We start from the raw sequence: 26,780 nt of genomic DNA on the forward strand, positions 1-26,780 counted from the left end.
TTACAGCCTACAGTGGCCCTTGTGATCAGAAAATAAACAACCAGGAGAAATCTGGCATCTTTACTCACAGCAGGACGTTACATTGGTGTCAGAAGTGAATTTTCGTAGAGGTCTCCAGGATCAGCAGCGTTCATAGTTTCAGAAGACCCTGGTAAACAACTGCTGTGAATGTTGTGATGTGGTTGTGACCACTCACATTGCAGTTTTTGTGTTATTTTTCTTTATAGAAAGAGAGGAGGACAAGCATCATGCAGTTTAATCACACTGAGACATAGAAAACATCAACTCACAGTCCAGCCAAACGATTACATTTTGGGATGAGAGCATGTTGGCTGTGTGATGATGGTCCACGCCTCCTTCACTGAATAAGCTCTTCTACAGCTGTGCAAGGTCCAAAGAATCAGCTGTGCCAAAAGCACACAATGTAACTTTTCTGGTGGAGCGTCTGGCTCTATCTCCATGGAGATATTTCACAGTATGTTATTAACTCAGTATGTTATGTCTGTAACTCCTCGGAGACAAGCAGGTGATGCAATCAGGTCAGGTTGTGGATTAGGGAGTAAGAATGATTGTTTTTGGTCTTTTTAAGCAATAAAAACACCTGCAGCTGAATAGACAGATAAGTTAAAGAGGCGGTATTATGAAAAATAGGTTTTTAAGCTTTCTATCATGTTAATAATAATATATTGTTGTAATGTTCCCGCATTAAAAATATGCCTGAAGAGATTTTAGTTCATCCATTCATGTTTGAGTATTTAAGTGACCTCTCTGGGGCCCTATTTAAAACCTACTTATGGTTAGCTGTAAGATTCTGTCCAATGCTCCACCCACAAGCCTACATCACCCATGCTCCCACACCACAATTCTCAATAAATATACAAAAAACATGATACAAAGTTGTACAGACAACTTCACAAACCTGATACGATGTGCAGTAGTTTTAGTGGGATGCACACACATATAACAGCATACTCAAGGGGGAGTGGCTTAACACGAGGAGCAAAGAGAGAGGGGACACTCAGAGCGTCAAAAAATAAAATGAAACTTATAAACATGTTACTACATTGTTTTCAACGAATATAACATTTTCAAAACAATAAAAGGTAACGTGGTGATGTGAAAATGTTATGTGTTAGCTTTTAATACCTCCTCTTTAACACTGCTATACTGTGGAACATTGCAACAAAGCGCTAACATCTCCATGGACACAAGCAGTGGGCAGACCCTGCACCAGAAAAGTGATTGTGCTCCTTTAAATGCCTACTTTCTTCTTCTTACCAATACTAATATAATTTCTAATCCCAAATCTATGTACAATGTTATCCTCTTCAGAGCCACACAACTTATTTTTACTCCACTTCCTAAACACTGCACAATGCACTTCCTCTCACTACTTCCAGCCATTTTCAGCACACAAACCTCCAAGTGCAGACCAGGACCAGGACTTTTTATAGAACATACGATGCAATGCTGCTACTTTGCATATGTGTAGTAAACAACTCAGCCAGCGCTTTGGAGATTACAGTGAAGCCTTGAGAATTGTCCAACTTTAATCTCAATAAATAAATAAACAAAATGTCTGCCGACTGCAATGGAGAAGCCACGGGGGGATAAGGGGAAGCTGCAGAGCATTTGCACGTTCCATTTGAGCCGGAGATCATATTAGCATAGCAGTGTGCAGCAGTCCAAATGAAGCGTGGTGAGTATTTAAAGGGGAAATATCTGGAGACTGTGGAGGAGAGAAAAGGATCAGTGGCTATGTTTGTGTTGGAGAAGACACTGGATATAGTGGGATGGAGTTGTAACAAAACATATAGTGTAAAAAGTACTTGAAATAATGACAAAATGTGCCAAAGTAAGTAAAAAAAAAGTTCCCAGTGTAGGTCTAATCAAATTTGTGTAGGCAAGCAAACTAATGAGAGCACTAATGTTCCATATTGAGATGATTAAATTCTGGTATATAGTGTCATGCACAGTAAAGCTCACAGATAAGAGGGTGTTTGTCTGGTGAATATAGTAAGTAACCTTATTGTCATTGTAGAGAAATGAGTTCTCTGCATTTGATCCATCCTTCAATGTCACTGCGCAACCTGTCAGGACCACCTTAGCTGGAAGATTTGGCCTACGGTGCATGTTTTAAGTTGATGGAAGAAACCGGAGTGCCAGAGGAAACGCACCCAGACACAGGAAGAACAAGCATACCGTACCTGTATAATAACATAATAGTCATTGAAATTAAGCTTTACATCCAAAAAAATAAAAATATGACTGTATAGGAAAAGAAAAGAAAAAGGAAAGGAAGGAAAATAATGAGGGAAGAAAGGAAAAGGAAAAAAATAAATAAAAGAGAATGGAGACTCAATCCTGAATGTCAAAACTAGTTTAACTTCATAACTATACTCACTCATTCATTCATTACCTGCTCAATAATAAAACATTAGCTCATTGTAAGGCCCCAGCCCACCCCCTCAACCCGCCCCAAGCTCTGATCATTGCTTTATTTCTGTTTCTTGTCCTATGTTTTGTACCAGGTTTATCATTTTCTTGTCTGTTTCTTTGTCTCCTTGGCATGTTTTTATCTCTTGTTAAGTCCTGTTATGTTTTGTACTTTTTTCATAAATAAAATAAAAATCCTGGGTCACTATTTGTATCCCTGAAGGTACCACGGTTAAGGAAACACTGACCAAGATAATGAAACCGTCCATAATAACGTAAGTATGGAAAATGTAAATAAAACTGAACAAAAATCTGCAGAATAATCTTTCAAAAAAATGACAGTGATGTTTCTGCACTCTTGGGTTTCATTTCACCATTTAATTAGGACACGTTTACACTCACACCACATCAAAGCCACTAAACTGTGATGAAAACTACACCAGGACCAAACCAAACCAGGACCGTGAACGCACCTTTAGTGTGTGTACAAAATGCTCACATATCATTTTTGTCAGTACACCCTCCACCTTTTCACTTTATCTAAAATGTATGCAGGGTTAATACGTTTTGCCATAATGCTATTGAAGTTTTCTTTTATTAAAGTAGTACCACACATGATTTCTGGAGCACACACGCTTCATTACAACATCTGGTGAAGGTTAAATACAAGTTGACCCACACAAATGATAAGGTTAAATTGACCATCTGTGCTGTAAATTGATTAATATGTGGATACGTAAAACCAGGAGCCTCTCGACAGCAGAAATATGAAGAAGGCTCAGATCACGGCAGAACAAACAAAGGTGCTGGATGGTGCACTTGGCATCGGCACAACAAATAAATTGGTTTGTAGTGCGGTGAGAAGGAGAGGTCAGACAGAGTTCACCTGTGCTGGCTGAAGAATCCCTCTCCTCAGGCTGTGGGCATGGCTCCACTTTAGATACATGAGGATGCTGTGGAGAAAGAGAGAGGAGAAGAGATTAAATACTTCTATGTACTTTCATGTTAGAGCCCTTTGTTCGTGCTGTAGTGAAATTGTTCAAAAGAAATCATTATGAAAGAAAAAAGAGTGTCAGTGTTCACATGTGAAGCTGCTCTATAGTTTGTATTGCTTTGAGTTGTTGTTTTTTTTCATCCCAAGCAACTTAAGCATTACTCACGAGGATTTGTTTTTAACTTGATAACTTATGGTGCACTTTGTACCTTTTGTGGTGCAGGCTCCAGGATGTTATTGCTTTGCCCAGTACATTCCACAGTATGGCATTAAACACATCTTATCTTCCATTTATTCAACTACAGGTGTTTTTATACATGCATTCTTACTGTAATTAAGCTCTTCTCTCCACAGATCTGACCTCTATCTTGGCTTTATGGTGCTACCTACTTGTGTCCAGGTTTAATGCCATACTTTGTAACTTTTCTGGTGGGGGAGTCCTCCACCTGCTTGTCTGAGATGGAGATGTTCCAAAGTGCGGCACTTTTTAAGGTAGAAATAATAATTACAATGAGAATTTCAAATAAGGGAGGAGCTAAATACACTTAAACTAACAGGCCTATTTGATTACAGTGTCTGTTTGTTGGCTAAGTCGACTGAACTACAATAAGTGTTAACTGTGCCTCCCTTCAGACAAATATGATGCTGAACTGAAGAAGCCGATTGGATGAGTGGCAAAACGTCTTCACGCTAAAACTTTTGTCCAGTTGACAGACAGAATTTTTCTTTTGCTATGGATCATACCTGAATGACTGAGGGATTACACAGACATATTCAATCAGAAAGCAGAATGAGCTCCCTACATTGGGTTGCCAGATAGTTGTCTTTCAGTAGGATTTGTGCCCCATTAAGTCTATATGACAGCTAATGACATCCCAGGGTCAGATTTGTAGCTTCCCCATAAACTGAATGAACTTTATTGTCATTTTAATGCGTGTCGCTTCGATAAAATGCCGTTTCTCAAAAGTTAAAACAGTGCATTACATTTGGATGAGGCAGCACTACCTGAAGTACTTTATTAGGCTATAACTTCATACAGCCTTTAATATCCTTTTTATCAACTCAAGAGACAGTGAATTACTTTATGGTTTGCTGTTTGCCAAAAACACATGCACAAGTTCTCTAACCAAAAAGACACACAGCTCTTTACAAATACTGTGAAATACTTTGCACCATATTGCGATTTTCCCCTGGGATTAACTCTATACATTAGCAGCTGTTCATTTCAACTGGGATTTTGTACTTAAGAAGTTGGCGGTAATCAATCCATACATACAACGTCTATACAAATTAGGTCATCGGAGCGTAGCACGAGGCTCCTCTTTCATGGGCGAATAAGACAGGTGACAGCTCTTTGTGTTAGGAGGAAGACCCCAGATTGAGTTTCTGGAGGCGAGGGGGAGAAGGGGGAACAGGGGGAAGGAGACACACCTTAGAGCGGTTCAAAGTGGGACCGAGCAGAATGCGTCGAGTCTGAGTGCATGGCCTATGAGGTAATACGAGGGTCAGTCTGTGGAAGGGGCGGATGTGGTCACTGGTCACCACAAGAGTTTTAAAAGAACGTTTTATAGAACGAAAACCAGATTTGACTTTAGTTTCAATTGTAACAAAACTTAAATAGACTACTGTCACCATCCAACAACACAACAAACCATTAACAGCAGCTTAGTTGACTCCACTGATTCAAAGGTTGGTGGTTTGAATCCCTCTCTTGACATAAACATAACTGGTAGAGCGGTCAAATTCACTGACCCACAGGTTGGCGGTGCGATTCCAGCTCTCACAGATGAACGCTGCCTTTGTGTCCTTGAGCAAGACACGCCCCCAATGTCTGTGTACTGGTGTATGAATGTGTGTCTGAATGTTGATGTAAAAGCGCTTTGAGAGACTCGAAGGTGGAAAAGCGCCATATAAACATGTGACCATTTACCATTTAATTATAAAAATAAATATACAACACTGTACATTAAAATGTACGACTCCACCACTGCCACACACTTGTTTTCTTTTAGCAACTAGCTACACACTGCCAGGAAATAACCTCACATTATGTTACTAGTCGGCCTAAGTAAGGAGAGGGAAGGAGGAATACATTTTTTCCTTTTTTTCCAAATGTTTTATTAGGAGCACAGGCAGAAAGACAAACTACAATGGAATACACAGTTTAGTTGGCCTTTTAGTTGTTTTGTTTTTCTCTTCAAATGCACAAGCACAGAGTAGTAGAATTATACAAAGTATGAGTGCATGCATCTGGAAATATCACCCACTGTGTACAAGTACAAAAAAAAACAAATAGTTTAAATGAACATCCTCATCCCAAACCATCTCAGTCCAACATTTAGAGCACATAACACCAATTAAATATTCCCAATTACAGATATCACAACATGTAGGTACTGGCACACATTCATACTGACAACACCTGCAAATTTGTAAAATAAGAAATAAAGCATTGCCACACCTGGAAAAATCTGTCTGTGCATCCTCTTAATGTGTATTTAATTTTTTTGAGTTTTAGAAAACACATTATATCTCTAAGCCATATAGAGAGGCACATTTTATGCAATAATAACGTGGGTTTAAGTCATTCAGCTGCAAATATGATAAAATGCTGTTTTGCAAGGTGTTAGGCTAAATATATCTGCTTTGGTAATATTGATGATGGATTCATGGATTGTTCATTTATGTTAGCCAGTATGTCTATATTATGGAGCACTGCTAAGTCCTTTTCTAGCCTAGTGCCATAGATATCCACTGACCAAAACTTTAAGATCAAAGCCAGTAGACATATTTTAATACTTATGATTAACCAGGCACTTTTCATAACATATATTCCTTTTTGAAAACCTCTTTCTACCTCTTCTCTGGCTGGTTTGATAACAGTCCTGCTCCCGCCCGTCCGGAGCGTGCGTGTGCTCAAACCCAGCGCACCCGTGAGAGCAGCGCGAGCAGAGCAGACCCCAGCCTCTGCTCTCGGCGCTGACACACTGAAGCTGCCGTGGAGAGCGTGGATCGGACAGGCTCCAGGAGGACGAGGAGCCGCTGAATGTTTGTCCAACCAGAAGTTTACCGGAGAAAAGCGCAGATTTCGGCTCAACAGCGTCACTTCTGCGCCGTGGAGCGTGCGTAAAAGGCGCAGGAGGTGAGCACTTTCCGTACAGTGTCTTTTTTTTTTTTTTTTTTTGGAAACGCCAGCTCTAAAATTCTGCATTGTTTTTGTTTTAGTAACGTAAAAAAGAAGTGATATAAGACGCAATGCAACTTTAATGTCTTGATTAATGGTGTTTCTGCTCCAAAAAGCTGCAGCACTTTGAGCACATTAACCCACGCTTCTAATTTATGTATCCAACTTTATTATGCGTAAAACATCGTAGTTATCTCTCTGCTAAATGCCCTTAAAGCGCTTACAGTGGTCTACTAACTTGTGTCTGCTCTTGGTCCCTAATCATTGGCGCATGTACGGCTCATTCATGATTAATTGCTTATTGATAGCTTGACTTGTTTGAGTAATTAAGCTTTTAATCTGCGGCTGATCCCATGAAGCGCTCTGAGATTGGAGCTGGTTTGATCCTTGCGTTCAGTACATGTGTTATTCCTCCTCTGTGCAGAAAGCTGTGTGTGTTTGTGTGGAAAGAAAGAGGAGACAGGAAAGACATTCCTTTGTATCTCCATCCAGCTGTTCCTCTGCTGGAGCCTCTTGCGCACCACCACTCTCTCTCTTTCTCTTCTATCTTTCTGTCTCTCTCAGTCTCTCTGCCTCTGCCTCTTTCTCTGTCTCTCTCTATCTCTCTGTCTCTGTCTGTCTCTCTATCTCTCTGTCTCTGTCTGTCTCTCTCTATCCATCCATCCCTCTGTCTCTCTCTCTCCATCTCTGTCTCTTTCTCTGCCTCCATCTCTCTCTATCTCTCTCCCTCTGTCCATCTGTGTCTCTGTCTCTCTCTCTCTATCTGTCCATCTCTATGTCTCTCTGTCTCTGTTTATCTCTCTGTGTCTCTGTCTCTTTCTCTCTGTCTCTCTCTCCTTCCATCTCTCTCCATCTCTGTCTCTCTCTCTCTCCATCTCTGTCTCTTTCTCTGCCTCCATCTATCTTTATCTCTCTCCCTCTCTTCATCTGTCTCTCTGTCTCTCTCTCTATCAGGCCATCTCTCTGTCTCTCTCTCTTTCTCTCTCTGTCTCTATCTATCTCTCTGTGTCTCTTTCTCTCTGTCTCGATTTCTCTCTGTCTGTCCATCTCTCACCATCTCTGTCTCTGCCTCCATCTCTCTCTTTCTGTCTCTCTCTCTCTCTCTCTCTCTGTATCTCTGTCTACCTCTCTTTCTTCCTCCCTCTCTCTTCTTCTTTTTATTCTTGCAGTAAACAGTAGAATATGTTATCCGGTGAAAAGGTCGCTCACTACAGTTTGGTTTATGTTCTCAAGGCTCTGTTTTAATATATGGATTAGTTTAGAGTTGAAACGCCCAAGGTGTGATTGGACCATAAATAATTGTTGTAGCAGCTCGGCGCGGATAGGACCAGCGCAGGACCAGCACGGGGCCGGTGTGATTGATCGGAACTTGGTGTTTTCAGAGGACTTAGCAGATCACAAGTGAACGTGCATGGAGGAGTGAAGTCTAAGGCGCACGCTGCCTCCTCTATAGGGCCAGCAGTGTTATGTCACCGCTCTGAGGGGTTGACTTGAGACCCTACATCATGGCACCCTGTCAGGAGGAGGGGTGCAGCTGGACATAGTGGTCACGTGTGTAGTAACACTGGGAGGTAGAGTGTGACCAAGCTAAGTATATTCTATGATTAAAGGGCTCATATTAGGCTGTTTTCTTTGTTGTAATGTTGTTTCCTCGTCCCAAACAGACCTGTTTACAGACATGTTTAACGCACACACCTTGTATATTTAGGCTGAAAACTGAAAACACTCCTACTTTATGATGTCACGTGGTACTACAGGAAGTGCTCCACTGTGTCTTTAACCTTCACTAGAAACATTTTGATGATTTCAGCCCTGAAATTGCCAATCTCTACTGAACTAAAGGTAAAAGTAGCTGTTAACTTAAAAACTAACGCTCCATGACATCGCAAGGTGGAACAGACCATTTTGAGCTTTGGAAATGTAGACAGACTAATAATAAAGGGTCAAACGTGTGAATGAAACAAAACACAACTCCAGGTATGTTTTTGATGAGGTAACAACTTTATAACATGGCTTAAAGCTCACAAGTGTTAATTTTGTGCAGTATAAGACCTTTAAAGTGTACTTTGTTAATTGCTTGTGAGGGAATTTGCCTCTGAATTTGACTGACGGCTGCTCATCTCCAAATCTTCAGCTAGTCTTGGTCAGGACTACCTTGGCTACCTTACCTGAGATTTTTGATGTCTCAGAAATAGTTTTTTGATTACAGAGGTGGGCAGAGTATTGAAATATTGATGAAAAACTTTTTTTTTTGACAATGGAATGTTATTTTCAAAATAAATCATAGTACTTTCTTTTATATTCCCACGTTGCGTTATATCTGTGTAATCCCTCAGTGTCCAGGTAGGTTCCATAGTGGTCCATGGGTGTGTACTTGTCTATGTGTCTTATACTTGCTCTGATACAGCTCAAGATCATTCTAAAACTATTCAGGAAAGGTTAATTTCTGTCCTGTGAATGTGAGTTTTCTAGTACCGATAGCTGCTCAACTGAGTATCTAGTTTTGATACAAATTTTAGTATCAATTAATATCTGATTTTCAACACTTTTGACAGTTCTAGTATAGTATGATATTTCTGCACTTTTGTTGCTAACATTACAGTCATTTCCACAAAATCCATATCAACAATAGCCTCAATCGACTGAACAGCACACAGCCCTTCACTCTTGCTTGTAACCAAACAGATGCCAGTTAAAGTATTGCCCTGTAGTCTGGGTTATGTGTACTTGATCTAAAAAAAACACTACACGTAATAAAGGAAGGCTGAAAGAAAAAGCGATTGTCAGTCCACCACACAGCTCCTTCATAGCCCTCTGAGCCTGAACACGAAGTCATGGTCGATGTGGCTCTGACGGTGAGCCGTGCTTCACAAAGACACTTTCCTAAATCTCGTGCTCTGTGTTCTGGAGACGCTGTGATGTGTGCCATTAAGCCCCACAGAAAACACCATTTCAGCAGCTTCTCTGAGGATGTATACACTGCTCTGGGAAATGACAAAGGAGAGATCAGGGCTTTGGTAGTTCAAGCTGAAGTAGTGTTATTTAACTCACTGTAAACGAAATTCATATTACGCCTCTGCTTTTGTGGTCTTATACTGATGGACTGTTGCTTAAGTCTGTTTTGTGTGTAGGCCTGGTACAATAACACATTATGAAGTGTGATATAAACTCATTTGCACTGGCTTTTAACACAAGCTGAGCGGGACTTTTGAATTATATTGTTTTATTGTGTTTTATGCATGCTTTGTGTTATAATTTTGCACTGTATATTACCTTTGTACATAACTTTGGGTAGCTGTTTGTGTTTAAATGTGCTTTATGAATACATTTGACTTGACTTGAAGTAAAAATAGACGATAAGCGATAATATTGAAACCAAACCATAAAACAAAATTTTGCCCAAAACACAATTCTAAATGTACAAAATTGTAAAAAATATGTGCTGCAATAAATAAATAGGCCAACAAAATGCAACACATAAGTATAATGAGTCATTTAAATTCACAATTCAGCCTTCTACTGTTCAAATGTTATTATAGTACAGGAAAATACCCAAAATGCCACAAGTGCAAATAAAAAGTTAAGTAAATATTGACCCAAACATTGTTGTTCCATCTCTGTTGAATTGAGTTGATATAGTATTTAGGCCTTTTTGCATGTGTTGTTTTATGTTTAGATAAGATAAGGAGGTAGAAATGTGGGTCATGTGGCAGAAAAGTTTGGAGAAACTAAAAAGTAGTAGGTTCAGTCGTTGTACCCTCGAGCAAGACACTTACCAGTTACAGCATGCGGCAGTCGATCAGGGACAATCAGGGCCGGGCATGGTCTGTATCAAAACAAATCTGGCTGCTTACAACAACAAAAAAAGATAGGAAAATATATCACAGGGGACTGAAAAACTGTGTTTTTCTGCAGAATCAATGAGCGAAGCACTAAACTCTGTTAATCCGAGATGAGATAAATGCAATTTTGTTTGGTCCCGGTGCCCTCCTTACAAATCGATATCTTTGTAAAAAAATAAAAATAAATAAATAAATACAAAGAGATATCAGTCTGGATTGGACTGAAAACCTCCCAAATTAGTAAGTGGTTTGCTAGATTTCACACAAACAAGCATATTATGAAAAACTGAAATAAAACTGGAGAATTGGTTTTAGTATAGGCGTATTTGAAATTCCCATCTCATAATATAGGCCTAGTATTTATTAAATTGCCCAGTCAAGATGGAATATACACTAGTCCAGTCCTGTAAGACGCACCAGAGATTATGTGGAAGGCTTCAAGGTTAGTGAGCTGGTTTAACCCTGTACTGAATCATATTATTAACTGCACCTTGTAGCTGTCTGTCAAATAAACACAGACAAACTGCAGATAATGGATCTTAAACATGTATTTCTTTCATTCTAATGTGTTGTCCGCATCAGAAGGTCAGTGCCTATGACGTAACATCATCCGTCCGTATATGTGCGTGCTGATAGGAGGTATTTTCAGCCCTTTTATTGTAATGAGCTGTGCTGCTCTGTGTCTGCTGCTCAGTGCTTGGATGAGTAAAAGTAGAACATGACCAGAGGCAGACGCGGCTGACGAGCATCTGCCAGCCTCACAAACCACCGCACATCCAATACACACGCTCCTCCAGGGTTGCCAGGCGTCAGGGAACCCAACCCGCACAAGAGCGTCTGAAAAAATGCCCAAAACCCACGGAAAAAGTAGTGCACATAGACCCGCCCCCTCTACTCTATAGAAGCTGCAGAGCATGGATGGCTTTGAATATGAAATGAACTTCTCACTTTCAATAAGATTATTCAAAAATCAATGCTTTTTACGTGGAAAGTACCTCTGACCAAACCCGCAGACGATATTATTCACCCGTGGCAGCTCTTAAAAAAATTCGATAATCCGCAGTGAAAAATAACACTGCGCACTTATGTAACTCTCACTATATTTACAAGAACAGGGAAGTCTGAGTACAAATTCAAATCATCTTTGCCCCAAAACCTGTCGGACTATTCTTGTCCCAGTCGTCACGCAGGTCAAAGAACACTAACACATTATAAAATGTGATATACTGCTGAAATAAACGTAGACGATAAACGATAATATTGATAATTATTATGATAATTTATGCCACTGACCCAATAACTCAAAAAATATTCTAAATTTATAATATTTTAACAAAATGAACTGCAATAGGAAATTAATAGCAAACTGCAACACTTAACTAGTTTGTATTAGCTACTGTATAATGAGTCATAGAAGTAATTTATTCAGCCCGCTACTGCTCAAATCATATCACTGTACCAAAAAAAAAAGAAAAAAATAACCCACAAAAATAATGACCCCAAAAATTATTATTTGAAACTCATTAAACATAGCTATTCTTGCTAATAAAATGGCAATACGCAGTATCTCATTTGATTTTAGACACACAGGAGCTGCTATATTTTTTTCTCCGCAGCACAAATAAACAATAAACACACTGATGCTCGTGTTAATTTCATTTTCACTTTAACATAGCGGACCAAAACAAAGCCACATGTGCTGGTCTGTGGCAGGACAACTGTAGTTTATCATCGCTACTGATCTAAAATGAGAAAAAAACTCCAAACTCGAGCCTAATCTTTTCCTGGCTGTTTCTTACTGAGTTCAGTGAACGCCTCTCCTCGTGTTTTTATTATGTGCAGATTTGGGCAGAGAGGTGATAATAGAAATGTGGATTTAAGTGAAATTTAAATGTAGCTGGATCAGTCACAGTGTTGTTGTACCCTTGAGCAAGACACTTCACTCAGGCTGAATGCAGAAAGTTTGTCTGGACAGTCACGAATACATGCCTCTCCAAAACATTACAAAGTACACTGGACCGTGGTTTTGAGTTCTTCAATGTAAAAAAAAGGGAAAACTTGGAAATAAATTTGCCTGTCATGGTGAAACACATGGACAAAAGGCAGAATATCTTGGAAAAGGTAGATGTATTTTGTCCTTGAAAGTGTCTCCACCCTTTGCTTTGCTGGATTATGGCTTTATCCAAGTAAAGATTGAATCATAGTGACTGGAAGCTTCTCAATAGATTTTCATCAAATTGCCACATTGTTCGTGAATGTTCCCTGAAGTTTTTGTTTAACTGAAATTTTGATTCAATAATGTCATGTTATAAAATACCTTCTGGCCTGTGTTTTAGAGTCTGTCCAGTTAACAATTACGGTTACCCAAATATGATTATGATTATTAGACTAGTCACATGTCACATTAGCTTATTTATTTATTTTATTTAAATGTACCAGAATCAACCAAAACCAAGACTATTTTTTATCCGTTGTTCCTGGACAGATGTTAAAATCGTCTACCTAAAAATACTACGGTTAGACAACATGATACTATAGTGAGAGCCGGACAATACATTAAATCCTAAAGTTAAATAACAGTGTAGTAGCAGGAGCACAGAACTGCATCAAAGGTCAAATTACGTAACTGTTAACAGAATTATATTGAAAAACAAGGCAGACGAGGCAGATTCAGTGGGCTTATGTTGACAGGTCTGATTTACTATGAACTATGTTTTGAGATATTTTTTGAAAAGATGGTAAGAGGCCAGTTCTCTGATGTTTCCGAGGACTGTGCTCCACTCCTGAGACTCTCGGACAGAAACGGCTCTGGCTGAAGGCACTTTTCCAGAGTGGAACTATACAGTCTCCACGAGCTGCACCTCTGGTTACCTGATGTGTGCTACCTCTTACACAAACTGGCTACGTGAGGGAGGGGACAAACTGTGTAGGACTAGACCTGTCACGATAAAACATTTTGAAGCACGGTATGCAGAAAAATATAACGATAAATGATTATATCGAAAATACTTTATTTCTTTGTGTCTGTGGCATAAACAGTATCATTAAAAGCCCTGAGCTGCTACAAATTAATAGCAGAATGAAGCAATAATTAGCCATAGAAGTTACTTATTCTACTTTCTGCAGCTCAAATCTTATCGTTTACAACTAAAATAACAAAAATTGCTCCATTATTGCAAAGAAAATCTACAGACGATAAATACTGATCACAAAGATATATTGTTCCAGCTGCCATTTATAGTCGATATAGTCATTATTGTAACAAACCTATGTATGACTTTATATATTAGACAGAGATTTAAGTATGTGATGAGATTTTCCCAACTTAGAAGATGGTGTGTTTGTAAAATGGTGCAGTGGCGATGTCTTTGAGGTTTTTATGTCCAGTATCTTTACCATTTGTTTGTACAAAGTGGTTTAAGTGAGGTTTTGTTTGTTTGTGAGCATGTGGTTAAGCTGTACGTGATGTAGGACATGACCATAGAATGCATGAATAATCTGTGTGACGGGGCTGATAAAGTGGATCTGATCAACCAAAAATTTGCCATGTTGAATGTGACTCTATTCCCTGACACAAAAAACACATTTTGAAGTCCGATAAAGCTGGAAAATCCCAAAACAGTATTCTAAACTACTGCATTTTAAAAATAATTCATAATTATTCCCATTACTGGTTGCAATCCCTGGACTACTGCATAAGAAATAGACTGGTACTACCACCGCCGCAGTGAAAAATAACAGTGCTCACCCTTATATAACAGCATAGTCCCTCGGTGAAGCGTCGGGCAGGGCAGGTTCACCTATGATGTTCCATTATGTGAGAAGTGCTGTCTCAGCCCTCTGCCCCGGGGACGTGACGGGCCGGACCGTTTCGGGACATGGCTGTAATTAAAAGCATGAGTGCCGCATATTTGATTCATTGTCATCCATCATGATGTAACTCCGGGTCCTTGCACAACACGAGCCATACACCGTCCACACTGGAGCTATGAACGCCAAAGTCCTTGAACTCACATGCGCCACCACTGTAAGATTTATTTCAATGGGAAAAGCTAGCAAAGAGGACTGTGCTAATGATAACAGGTAAAATGCTAACACTATTTCTCAGATTTTTTATTTATTTATTTATTTTTTAATCATATGAGGTGTTCCCTTTAGGTTATGATTTACATTCTTTATGGATTTTACTTTATATTTTCCATCTTGAATGCTACGACTATTAATCAGATACTGCAATTTGACCTACTTGATTGACTCTTTTATGCTGGATGCTTTTTACATAAGATTTTGTATACATCAGGGCTTAGGATGTACATCTAGCTAATATTTTTTGATTTTTTGAATTAATTTTGTGCAAAAATTATACAAAAATATCCAAGCACATAGGCAAAAACAGTCCCTATTATGGATAAATGACCAGGAGAGTGCAAAAGAGGGCATCTGATATAAAACCTCAATAATATGCAAGTGTGACTATAAGTACCAGAAGGCAGACGTCGGGTGATATCTTTATGTATTGGGATTATTCTGATGGCGATGACAGTAATCCCCTGATATGTAATAGTAATCCATCATATATGCACAAAAACATATCACACATAAAGAGTGAAATCACCCTATACCTTTTAAAAATTTATTTATATATATTTTTGTATTTGTTATGCAGTAGTGTCATGATTCTAAAACTCAATTTTGATACTAAGGAATAGACTTGATACTCGATACCACAATGATAATAAAAACATCTTTATTTAGACATTTGAATGTGATTTTCAACTTTAAATAATAGTATTTTCTTTTATATTAACATGTGGTTTTACATTTAGGTCTGTGAAGTTTAAATACGCAGTGGAGCACTTTCTGTATTACCGCATGACATCACAAGGTGGAACAGGGGGTTTTCTGTTTGAAAGACGAATAACCAGAGTCTTTGTGTGACTGAAACAAAACAAAACTCCAGGTACGTCTATGTCTGTCATAAGTAAACAACATTATAACAGGTCAGAAAACAGCGTAATATGGGCCCTTTAAATCATAGTGCTTTCTTTTCTATTCCCATGTGGCCTTATATCTGTGTAATCCCTTAGTGTCCAGGTAGGTTCCATAGTGGCCCATGGGTGTGTACTAGTCTATGTGTCTTATACTTGTTCTGATACAGCTCAAGATCATTCTAAAACTATTCAGGAAACGTTAATTTCTGTCCTGTGAATGTGACTTCTTTAGTATGCATACCTGCTCAAATTACTGTCTTGTTTCATTACTAGCTGTAGTATTGATTATTTGGATTATTTGGTCTATCTGATTGTTGATACTTTTGCCAACCCTATTTTGCAGTGTTTCTAATTGTCTTTCTTGCAGACGATAATCACATTTGCATATTTCCAAAACATTTAAATACCAGTTTTCTACCCAACCTGACCATTTACTTTCATGACCCGATGTTGTAAAAGTCAAAAGTGAAAGCTTCTTGCGTGTTTTCTCAGTTTTCATCTTTCACCCCTGCCGAGCTGTGCGTGTTCAGTAGCTCCCGCAGCGTTCCTGTTTATTAGTCCAGCCTAGCCTTGCGTCAGAGTTCTCCTCGGCATGGTGCTGTTCTGTGTGTGTGACATTGGCCAAGGCAGAGGCAGCGTACAGTGTGAGCCCATTAAACAGGACAGAGCCAGGGCAGCAGGAGGGAGACGAGCTGTCACTCACCGGCACAGTGGGGAGAACACTTATTATTTACTGCCTGACTTTACCTCACCTCGGGAAAACAGCGGCACCAGTTTGGAATTTAACACATTAGCTGTACACACTGTTTAAAGCAGATATCCTTACGCTAAACTTTTAATCACTGTTCTAACATCCCGAGGTAATTCAAAGGGGTATTATGCAAAATTGACTTTTTGGAGCTTTCTACCAATGTTATATCTTATATCTGTTATATTCTTTCATCAAAAACAGACCCGAAGAGGTTTTATATGTCATTGATGCATGTTTGAGTAATCTAGTGATCTCTCCTGGGCCCTATTTGAACCCAAATTATGTTTAGTAGTACGATTCTGTACAATGTTCTGACCACAAGCCTACATTCACCCACGCTCTCACACGACACACAATTCTCCATAAATATACAAAAACAGGATACAAAACAATACGCTACAACTTCACAAACCTGATGTAATGTGAAGTTGTTTCCTTAGCGAAATGCACACCAATTGTGAAACAAAAATTAATTTAGCTTTCAGCGAATATAGCACTTTCAAAAAAATAAAAAGTAACATGGTGATGTAAATGTATATATTGACAATTAACCACATGGAATTATAATACTCCCTCTTTAATCTCTCGACATATGAACTATTCTAGCCGTGCTGCTAAAGTGTAATTTTCAAAATGCCACTGCCCCTTGTCACCGTCCGTCACACTAACATGCAATTATTCTGAACATGCTTTCCATATACTATAGGAGTTTGCCAAGATATAAACAAAATTCAGATATTGTAGTTTTAAATTCAGTGATACAGTATCGTTATCATGAGCTGCTGTTTAAATATATCACCTTGAGTATTTTTAGTATATTTTATAAAATTATTTAGCTGCTTTTTTAGAGCGTTTAAGAACATCTGGACTGTTTTGATAATTAAAATGTGTGTATTTCATATAAAGTTTAACATGTGAGCTTTAAAGTTACATTGTAGTGAATGGCAGAACAGTAACATGCAGTGTTCTAAAGCAGGTCTCCACGGTGCATTATTCAAATATAGGTTAATGTTGTTATGCGCACTTTATTATCCAGGAAAAAACAAAATGTCTTCTGTTGATATGTTTGTGAAGCAACACTTTGAATGTATTTTATTTTATTTATTCAATATTTTACCAGATAAGCCAATTGATAACACTTTTGCAATGACGACCTGGCCAGGATAATACAGCACAGAATAGACACACAAACACTCACACGTCTCTCATAATGTGAAACAGTGGATCACAACATGAGACGGTGAAACATTTGCAGATTAAGGATATGTAAGTGTTAAAAGCATGCGCTCTGATCCTGTAGAATGCTCTGGGTTGAGTTTGTAAAAGTCGACAGAGGTAAAAATGAAGTTTTAAAGTCTGCTGTAGGTGGTTCCAGTCATTTGCTGCAGAGAAATGAAATGAGGAGTGCCCCAAAAGCGGTGTGGGCTTTAGGAGCAACCAGGTTAATGTAGCTGCTGGAGCAGAGTGTGCGGCTGGAGCTGGTGATGTAGTACTGAGCTGAGGTAAGACGGACTTATGACTGAATGACGACAGTGAAAACGCATTTATTACTGCATTTTTATGTCATGTTGAAAGTTGTGCAAGATCGACTATTTCCAGTTGTTAAGATTTAGTTGAGACAAGTGTTTTCTGTATTTTGAGTGTATAGTGGCCTCATGCAAAGGGTTAATTGCATGTTATCTCAAACTTGCAATAAGTGTGTGATTGTAATGATGAGGTCACGACTTTCCTGATTGTAATTTCTAGTTTTGTGCAGCGCAATCACACTTAGACACATAACCCTTTTCCCAAGTAGAGAAAGTCAAATCAGGAAACAGAAGATTGATAATCATGGTGGAATATTTAAATAGAATCCAAAAAAAGACAAAAGTAAGGCCATACATAGACGTTTCAGGTGAATAAATGTAGATAGATACTGATAATTTGAAAGTTTGTGTTAATGTACGAGTCTTGGTAGAGTCAGTTGGTAGAGTTTTTGTCCACTGATCTGAAGGTTGGTGGTTCAAATCCCACTCTCGACATAAACATCGTTGGTTGAGAGGTCAGATCCATTGGCCCACGGGTTGGCGGTGTGATTCCACTTCCCACAAATGAATGCTGTTGTTGTGTTCTAGGGCAAGACGTGGAACCAATCACGGTTTTGGGGTTGAATAATGGCGCCATGCACATTCTGAAGCTTTTGTGAAAATCATCTGAAAAATACTCTCTTGGCTAATTCTGGCATATTTACAAAAATGTGAATTAATACGCACTGCAGCAAAAATGTAAAATTAAATAGAAAGTTAAATGTCTTCTCCGTCAGTTCATTTCTATCTGTTTTTGTTTCATGTGAATAGGCCCAGTAATTACCGAGATATTAACGAGTAAAAAAGTAAATTAATCCATTTTAAACTATAGGGATTCAAGAATGTTGGGAGGTCAAGTTAACGCAATCTATTCAACTGTCACATAATTCGTTTTGGGACTTTTGGCTCTTTTGTGGGATCCGAATCTTTTTCATCTGTTCATTTCAATGAGTTCAAAAGACTGGCTCTTTTTATATTTATTTATGTGACAGATGCCAAACAAAGTGGTCACAGAGAGAAATTTCCAAGGCTAAAATATGCTCAAAATAATTCAAACTGAGAGTGGGAGTGTGTTTACTCTTTGAAATTACACATATTCTAAATAAAACATTGCACTACAATAATAATTTAAAAGCAGAAGTGTTATTATGCTGCCAAATATGTTTTTTTGTGCACAAAGCTCTCACTTGTTTTTTAAATTTCATTTTTAAAATTCAGATGTTTTAAAAAATGGGATCCGATTCCAACCGTTAAGAAAAGAGCCGACTCGGATGAAAGTAGCCATAGCTCTCTTATGGGACCCTTATAAACCAAATAACCATTACTCAACGTGGCTGAGCGTTCTGAAACAATAGTCGCACTCCACCTCTGCTCTTTGGCTCTGCTGTGCTCCAAACATCTAACAGTTGTGGTTCTTCTTTCAGCGCTGCGTCGTTTTGTAGGTGTGGCTCTGCAGCTGGGAGTTGACCGTGCTCTCTTTGCTCTGTTATCTTAAACTAGTGTCAGCCTCTCGTTATCCAATTTAGCTCAACATCTCAAATAAAGCAGCCGTAAAATACCTTAAAAAGAGGCTGAGGAGGCTGATGGTTCTGCTGCTGCGGTGGAGATGGGGCAAACGGTTGTAGATGAAATAGTACGAAGAAGAGTGTATTCTGACAAATAGCTTGAAAGATGATGGCTTGAGAGGCAAAGATAGCAGGATATGATTGAATGACAAAAAGTGATTTAAAAATACAGGAATGGCATTCTTCGTGGTTGAATAAAAGTGAATAAGACTATTTATCCATTTTTTTAAATATAAAATTGAGCGAATCATGTGTTGGCAATCACATAGTCCCATACTCTACATTGCTGTTGGTTTACATGAAATCGTTACAATAAATAGAAAGCTAAAAATACAGGAAAAATTGCTAGTTAGCCTTTCTTTTTCCCTTTAAAGTGGCACTGTGTAACTTCTGGTGGAGTGTCTGCCACCTGCTGGTCTCCAAGGAGATGCTACTGCTTTGCCTGTCTTGCATTGATTCAATTACAGGTGCATTTTACAGTGGGCGGGGTCTCTTCTCCACAGATCTGACCTGTAACCTGGTAACATCACCTGAGAGAGAGGTTTAATGCCTTACTGTGGAACATTTTAGTCAAGGTAATAACATTTCCATTGAGACAAGCAGGAAAGTAGAAAAGCTGCACAGTGCAGCTTTAACACAACCAAAACTCGTGTCTGTAATAAACCGGGAGATGTTTTAAATCTATGGAGTGTGTTGAATGTGTCTGCTGTCTCAGTCTCCGGCAGGTCAATGGAACTATATTGTATAAAGCGATAGCTCTGAGTCAGACGTACACATTCTGAAAGGCTGTGGCCGTAAGAGGAGCCACATCGATCCACACAGGAGTCCTTCTGTTCTAATGGGCATCAGTGGGCAGAGATTTGGCACACTGCACTGAACCAGGAGTGCTACAGACTCCTGCCAACTGCACCACACATCCATTAGGACACTTATCAAACACTATTAGCTCAACAGTAATTATTCACTTGAGACAAAAGAGCGGAACAAATAGCTTTTAAAAGTTTTAACTGCCAGACTAACAGCTTATAAGATAAAACAATACAACGTTAACGTCTACAGCTAATGTTGCGTTCATGCAGTGGTCTATGCTAAAAGTTGGCGGCTGTCACAATTTAAAGAAAATGGACTTATGCCATATACTTTTTTGCTGCTATGGCTGAAAGATTTTGAAAATGTATACAACTGTGATTTTAGATTTGGATAGTGTGGTCACGATACTAAAATTCACAAAACTAAAAGTCAATATCACTATTAAGGAATAGACTTGGTACTCAATACTGACTCCAATACCACAATGATGATTAAACAAAAAACTCTTATGTAGACAATAGAATGTGATTTCAACAACATAAAATCGTAGTACAGTGGTCTCTCATTTATCGCGGGGGTTACATTCTAAAAATGACCCGAAATAGGCAAAATCTGAAAAGTAGTCAGCTTTATTTTTACAATTATTCTATATGTTTTGCAGCTGTAAAACCCCTCACCACACACTTTATACACTTTTCTCACACAGATATTAACATTTTCTCACATTTCTCTCTTGTTTAAACACTCTCAAAGTTCAAACCTTCCTACATTATCTCCCTCTTCCTTGACGATCACTTTAAATGTGTTGTTCACATGTCTCTGCTCCAGTGGTATCCACAGAGGCGCCTCTCTGTGCAGAGAAACACTTTTAAGCCCAAAGCGTTTCTGAAATTTGTCCATGCAAAATGTTACATTGACCTTGTGAGTTTTGTCTGGGAGAAAACTTGCAAACACACAGCACTTCAAAGTCACACTGAGATCCAACATTTATGTAAATTTGTCTGAGCACATTCTGTACTGTACAGGAGACACGGCACGGAGGAGACTGATGGACAACGGTCTACAGTCCCTCAGCCAATCAGAACGCAGAACGCAATGCACACCCTGTAAAAAAAAAAAAAAGCATGCAGAATTGCACAAAAAAATCTGCAAAACAGCAAGGCTGCAAAAGGTGAACCGCGATATAGCGAGGGGCCACTGTGCTTACCATGCGGTCTTATATTTGTGTAATCCCTCAGTTGTACAGGTAGGTGCCATAGCGGTCCATGCTTTTTTTTTCTTCCTGTCACAACCTTAGATTTGAACCAGTGAACTACCGTATTTTCCGCACTATAAGGCGCATCGGAATATAAGGCGCACCTATGTTACCCCCAATGAATGGCCTATTTTAAAACAAATTTCATATATAGGGCGCTCCGCATTATAAGGCGCATAGAATATAAACTACTGTAGTATCTGGGGTTGTGTTATGCATCCACGAGATGGAGCTGCGCTAAATGTCAACAAAACAGATAAGTCAGTCAAACTTTATTAATAGAATAAAAAAAAAAAAAAAAAAGTTCTGAAAACTTTGTTCACTCACAAAACAAGTTAATGCATCACAATATAGTAACTCTCGAAATAGTGCAAAGCAATAACAATAACTCAACGTTGTTCAAACGTTAATGTCCATAGTCAAAATATTTCCCAGCCATGTTTAGTTGTAAACATGTGAAAGAAACAAGTAAAGCTCACTTTTTCAGTTCATTCCTCATTCACGAATCCGTTGAATTCTTCCTCTTCAGTGTCTGAGTTGAACAGTTGGTCGAGCTCATTCAAAGTGCCCGATTCCGTCTCATCCAAATCGCCATTATCCGTGTCGCTGCTGTTGTCTGGCAGTTCAGTGACAATTCCTGCCTTCGTGAAACTCGGACCATAGTTGAGACTGATATATCAGCCCAGGCATCCGCGATCTATTGGCAGATTGTGGCGTATGTCACCCGGCGCTGTCTCCCCGTCTCCCCGTTATCCCTATAGCGTCGGATCGTATCGTCGCAGATAGAGCGGGTTGCGGACTTTCCAGCAGCGTAACTCCGCAACCAGTCGTGCTCTCATGTAAATTCAAACGGCGTCTCAAAGCGGAGACATGGGGCTATCGAAATATTTTACCGTCATTACGGTAATCTGCCTCTGTTGTCCTTCGAAGGTGACGAATGAGAACGCGGGGCTGCGGGGATTTTCCCAGTCATTTATTCGACGCGTAAAAGAAAAAATACGGATGGATGTGTAAAATAGAAGTAGTTGTGTGAAAAAATGCAGTAAGTTCTGATACTTCGTTTAACATGATTTTTATGGCTAAAAAAGAATAAAAGTCTAGGTCTAGGTGAGCTATACTGGCCCATAGTGTGCTCAGTCCTTAAAGGGTTTTTACCGCTGTTACTTTGGCGACGCCTCCTGACTACGGGTGTCATAATTGACCAATATTGATCCATACATAAGGCGCATCGGATTATAAGGCGCACTGTGGGTTTTTGAGACAATTAAAGGCTTTTAGGTGTGCCTTATAGTGCGGAAAATACGGTACTAGTTGATGGTCCATCACTCAACCCACTGTGTTTAGTCCCCTTAAGGTGAAACACCTAAACTCCGTCCACAAGCACATTTCAAATAGAGCTTTTAAAGAGCTGCAGCATCTGGAGGACTGAAGAAGAGAGTGAGGAGGGAGGAAGGGTGGGGTCTGAGGGTATAAGGAACAGTGTGATTGGGCCAACAGGTTTCCACAATTCAAGCTTCTCCTCTACAGCTAGGTGTTTGTAATCAGAAACACCTGGATGTTATCAGGGCAGTTTTGTGTGATGTCACCAACTACTGGAAACAGGCCACTGAAAGCAACACAATTTTTGAGCAGAAAATCACCAATTTACCTAGTTTGTAGTAAAGATGCCAAAAAAAGATGATTAGAAACAGTAAATAATGATAATAAAACACCATATACAGAGTTTAGTAGCGAGTGGATTTAGTGCTTTCTGTATAAAAATAAAAATAAAATTCAGAATCGAATCAGATAATCAGACAGTCGGTACAACCCAAACATGAGGAAACTCTGTGTGTCTGTCCATCCATCACTCCGGACATGGCCCTCTCCCCTCCACTGATTGTTTTCTCTTTTTGGAGGAGCTAAAGTGCCTCATATGTCACAGACGTCACTATGTGCTGTCAGGGGCTTGATTTATGGAGGCTGAGATGACCAGTGCTGAGCTAGCAGACCACACACATGCACTGGGCTGATGGAGTGATGGATGGGTTAGATCCAAAATGGATGCCAAGTATTTAGTGTACTTTTGGCCGAGCGATGTCAGGATGAATCGATGACTCGATAATCGTAATTTTGAAACAAACTTCTTTTTTTGTTCTATTTGGGTTTGGCTCACATTGTGTGTATCATTCAGAGAGTTTGATTTCCCAGTAGAGGAAGGGTTCTGCATTTGAATTGGACCGTGTGAAAGTGAATAAAGGATTAAACTGTTGTCATGGCAGCATATCTGTCACAGTAGGCTAATTGCTTTTGACCCCAATAAATAATAAAAAAATCTACTCTAAATGTAAAGGTAGATGGAGTAAACAGCTTTTAATTACATCTTATTGTTTCCGTATCAATAATATAACAACTGTGTTTTATTTGTTAAATCAATCTTGCATGTTTGGGTTGCGTCACTCTCCAGATCTCTCAACACTCGGTCCCCTGGTGTAGGGTTGAACGATTCTGTAAAATATGTAATTGCATTTTTCTCGCACAAGCGTCCAGTTACGATTAGGTTTGTGCTTTTAGTTTATACGTGCAGAATTCAGTTCAAATTTCACATTTTAAACACGTCCAGGAGCAGTAACATTTGAGAGAATACTAATGCTACAAAACTAAAACAAGAATCCTATGTATTTCAGAACATGTTTGTCAAAGTCTAACTACAGGGTTAGTGCAGCATTTATACGTCACTGAGACAGGATATTTTGTTGCTTACACAGGAAATGATACTTAAAAAAATCCAGGCTTTGCCATAAGCTCAGTGCACTGCAGCACGCGAGCTAGCTCACTGTGTTTTAAAGCGAACAGTCACTTTTGTTAAAATCAGAAAGCATAAAATAAAATATAAAATAAAATAAAGACTTCCCGTAGAACACTTCAGTTTGTGGTGTTGTTTTAATATTTATTATGCCTCAAAATTAGCATTAGCATAGAGACACAAACATCTCTCTTTCTAAACACAGAAGTGTCCTCCAGTGAAGTGTTCATTTTATTTGTGTAGTTTTTAACATGTTGTCAGTGACATCCACACACAGCTCTCTGTCCACTGCCTCATCTTTAAATATTTATTCATTTTAGCGTGACTCGGCAAAAACCTCATAGAGATAAAACTGGACAGGAAGTAGTGAGTCAATTTGAGCTTGAATAATGCATTTTATGGAACATTTTTAAAGCTTTTGTGCGTACGTCTACATTTATTTCTAAAATGCAGATAATTGTTTAGGGTTGTCAAAAGTATTACAAATCAGAAACTGGTACCGAATCTAGATATTCATTTGAGCAAGTATTGATACTTCACAAGACATTACATTGATCTTGAGCTGTATCAGGACAAGTATAAGACACATAGACTGATATACACCCATGGACCACTATGAACCTACTGGACACTGAGGGATTACACAGATTTAAGACACATGGGAATAGAAAAGAAAGTACTATGATTTAAAGGGCTCATATTACACTGTTTTCTGATGTTATAATGTTTATTCATCACAGACATAGACCTATGTGGAGTTTTGTTTTGTTTCATTCACACGTTTAACACCTTGCATATTCTTCTTTCAAACAGAAATCACCCCGTTCCACCTTATGATGTCATGTGGTAATACAGGAAGTGCTCCACTGTGTTTTTAAAGTTCACATGCCTAAACTAGAATCATTTGGATGATTTCAGCCCTGGAACTGCCAATCTCGACTGAACTAAAGGTAAAAGGAGCTGTTAACTTGAAAACTACCACTTCATGACATCACAAGGTGGAACAGAGCATTTTGAGCTTTGGAGATGTAGACAGACTGATAATCCAGATTTACTCAAATGTGAATGGAACAAAACACAACTCCAGGTATGTTTTTGATGAACAACATTATAAGATGATTTAAAGCTCACAAGAGTCAATTTTGCGTAATATGAGACATTTAATGTGGAAAATCACATTCTGTTGTATAAATAAACCAATAGTGTTTTTTTATTATCATAGTGGTATCGGAACTGGTATTGATAATCGAGTTTGTTCCTTAGTATCGAAATTGTATCATTTGTCTTTAGTAAATTGATCAGAGCGTATCCTTATGTCACCCTGGTCCTTTAGTTGGTGACATTTTCAGTCGACAGAGCAGAGAGCAAAGCAGGCTCCTTCTCAAACATGCGATTAACAGTCCTCGGTTTCCACAGAGGTGTGAAAAGCATTGATTAAGATGTTTGTTGGTCCGTCCATATCGGAAACCTCATTTTGTGCGACAAGTGAAGCAAACCACGCGCTCCTGCTAAGAGAGCTCATCCCAGCATTCTTTGGTGGTTCAGAGCAGAATGCCAAGAATTTTAATAGGAAGTTGGTCTGTTTCCTGGTTATTATTTGTTGTGATTTTGAGCATGGTATGAAGTCATGGTGTGTTGACAACGCCTACTTCAAACATCTTGGGTTGATTTGCTGTGGTCTTCTTGATCCAAAGAGAGTGTAGCTTGGTAAATGCATCTGCCCATTAGGGATGTGACAATATGACATTTGTGTTTGTTGTGTGTAGAAAGATTATGACCACTATTCACCATGATAAAAAACAATGAAATCTTTTATTTTTCTAATAGTAATAGTATGTTGTAGGGATGCACTGATCCAGACTTTTCTGGTTTTAAGTATGTGCCGATCCCTGATATGACACACAGATTATATGTTAGAATTTGCACATTTTAAATTGTAATATTCATCTAAAACAGTTTAATAAAAGAAACAAGTCTGCTGACTGCGGAAAACTGCGGTGCCCAATGGGAGCTGACGTCGCCGTAAACATCATCACAACAACTCCCATGGATAGCTGCAGATATCATATCGAGTAGCAGATTTTTTTTTCATTTGTACTAAAATGACTACACGATGCTGCCAAATCGTAAATGTATCACAGATTAAATGAGTGAATTTAGTAAGCACAGAGCAGTGAGTGTATGCCGTGGTGGTGAAAACAGGGGTTGATCGGCGATATGGCATCTTGAAAATAAGTGATTAAAGAATGCTCAAACATGGATGAGTAACTCCAAAAACAACTTTGAGAGGGTAAATGAGAGGAGGAAAGAATTCTAACATGGTTACAAGCTCTGAAGTCAATGTGTACAACATGTGTCTTTACTCTGAGCGGGCTTGCATCTCCACAGACCTGTCTCTTCTTTGGTCTGGAGGAGATATAAAATAAAATGAATAGGCTTTTTTGCCAATAATCATGAATAAGCATCGAATAATTGTAATTGCAATATTTTTCCTCACAATAATCATAACTCAAAAATTTTAGTTTCTTCGAATGTAAATCAAATTCAACAGCAATTTTCTTCTTCTAAAATTCTCATGGTCTTAGTTTTAGCTTTTACAAAG

At 38.8% G+C, this 26,780-nt stretch overlaps 1 protein-coding gene across 1 annotated transcript in view; it reads left to right on the plus strand.

Moving 5' to 3' along the window:
- Window positions 1–6,358: 6,358 nt before the first annotated feature.
- Window positions 6,359–26,780, plus strand: part of lzts2a (leucine zipper, putative tumor suppressor 2a) — a 91,806-nt gene continuing 71,384 nt past the window's right edge. Inside the window, exon 1 of the mRNA XM_055227154.1 lies at window positions 6,359–6,572. The gene's annotated coding sequence lies outside the window, so the exon portion shown is untranslated. The remainder of the gene's footprint in view (window positions 6,573–26,780) is intronic.

This window comes from Periophthalmus magnuspinnatus, chromosome 15 (assembly GCF_009829125.3).
Source record: "Periophthalmus magnuspinnatus isolate fPerMag1 chromosome 15, fPerMag1.2.pri, whole genome shotgun sequence".
Classification (NCBI taxonomy): Eukaryota; Metazoa; Chordata; class Actinopteri; order Gobiiformes; family Gobiidae; genus Periophthalmus; species Periophthalmus magnuspinnatus.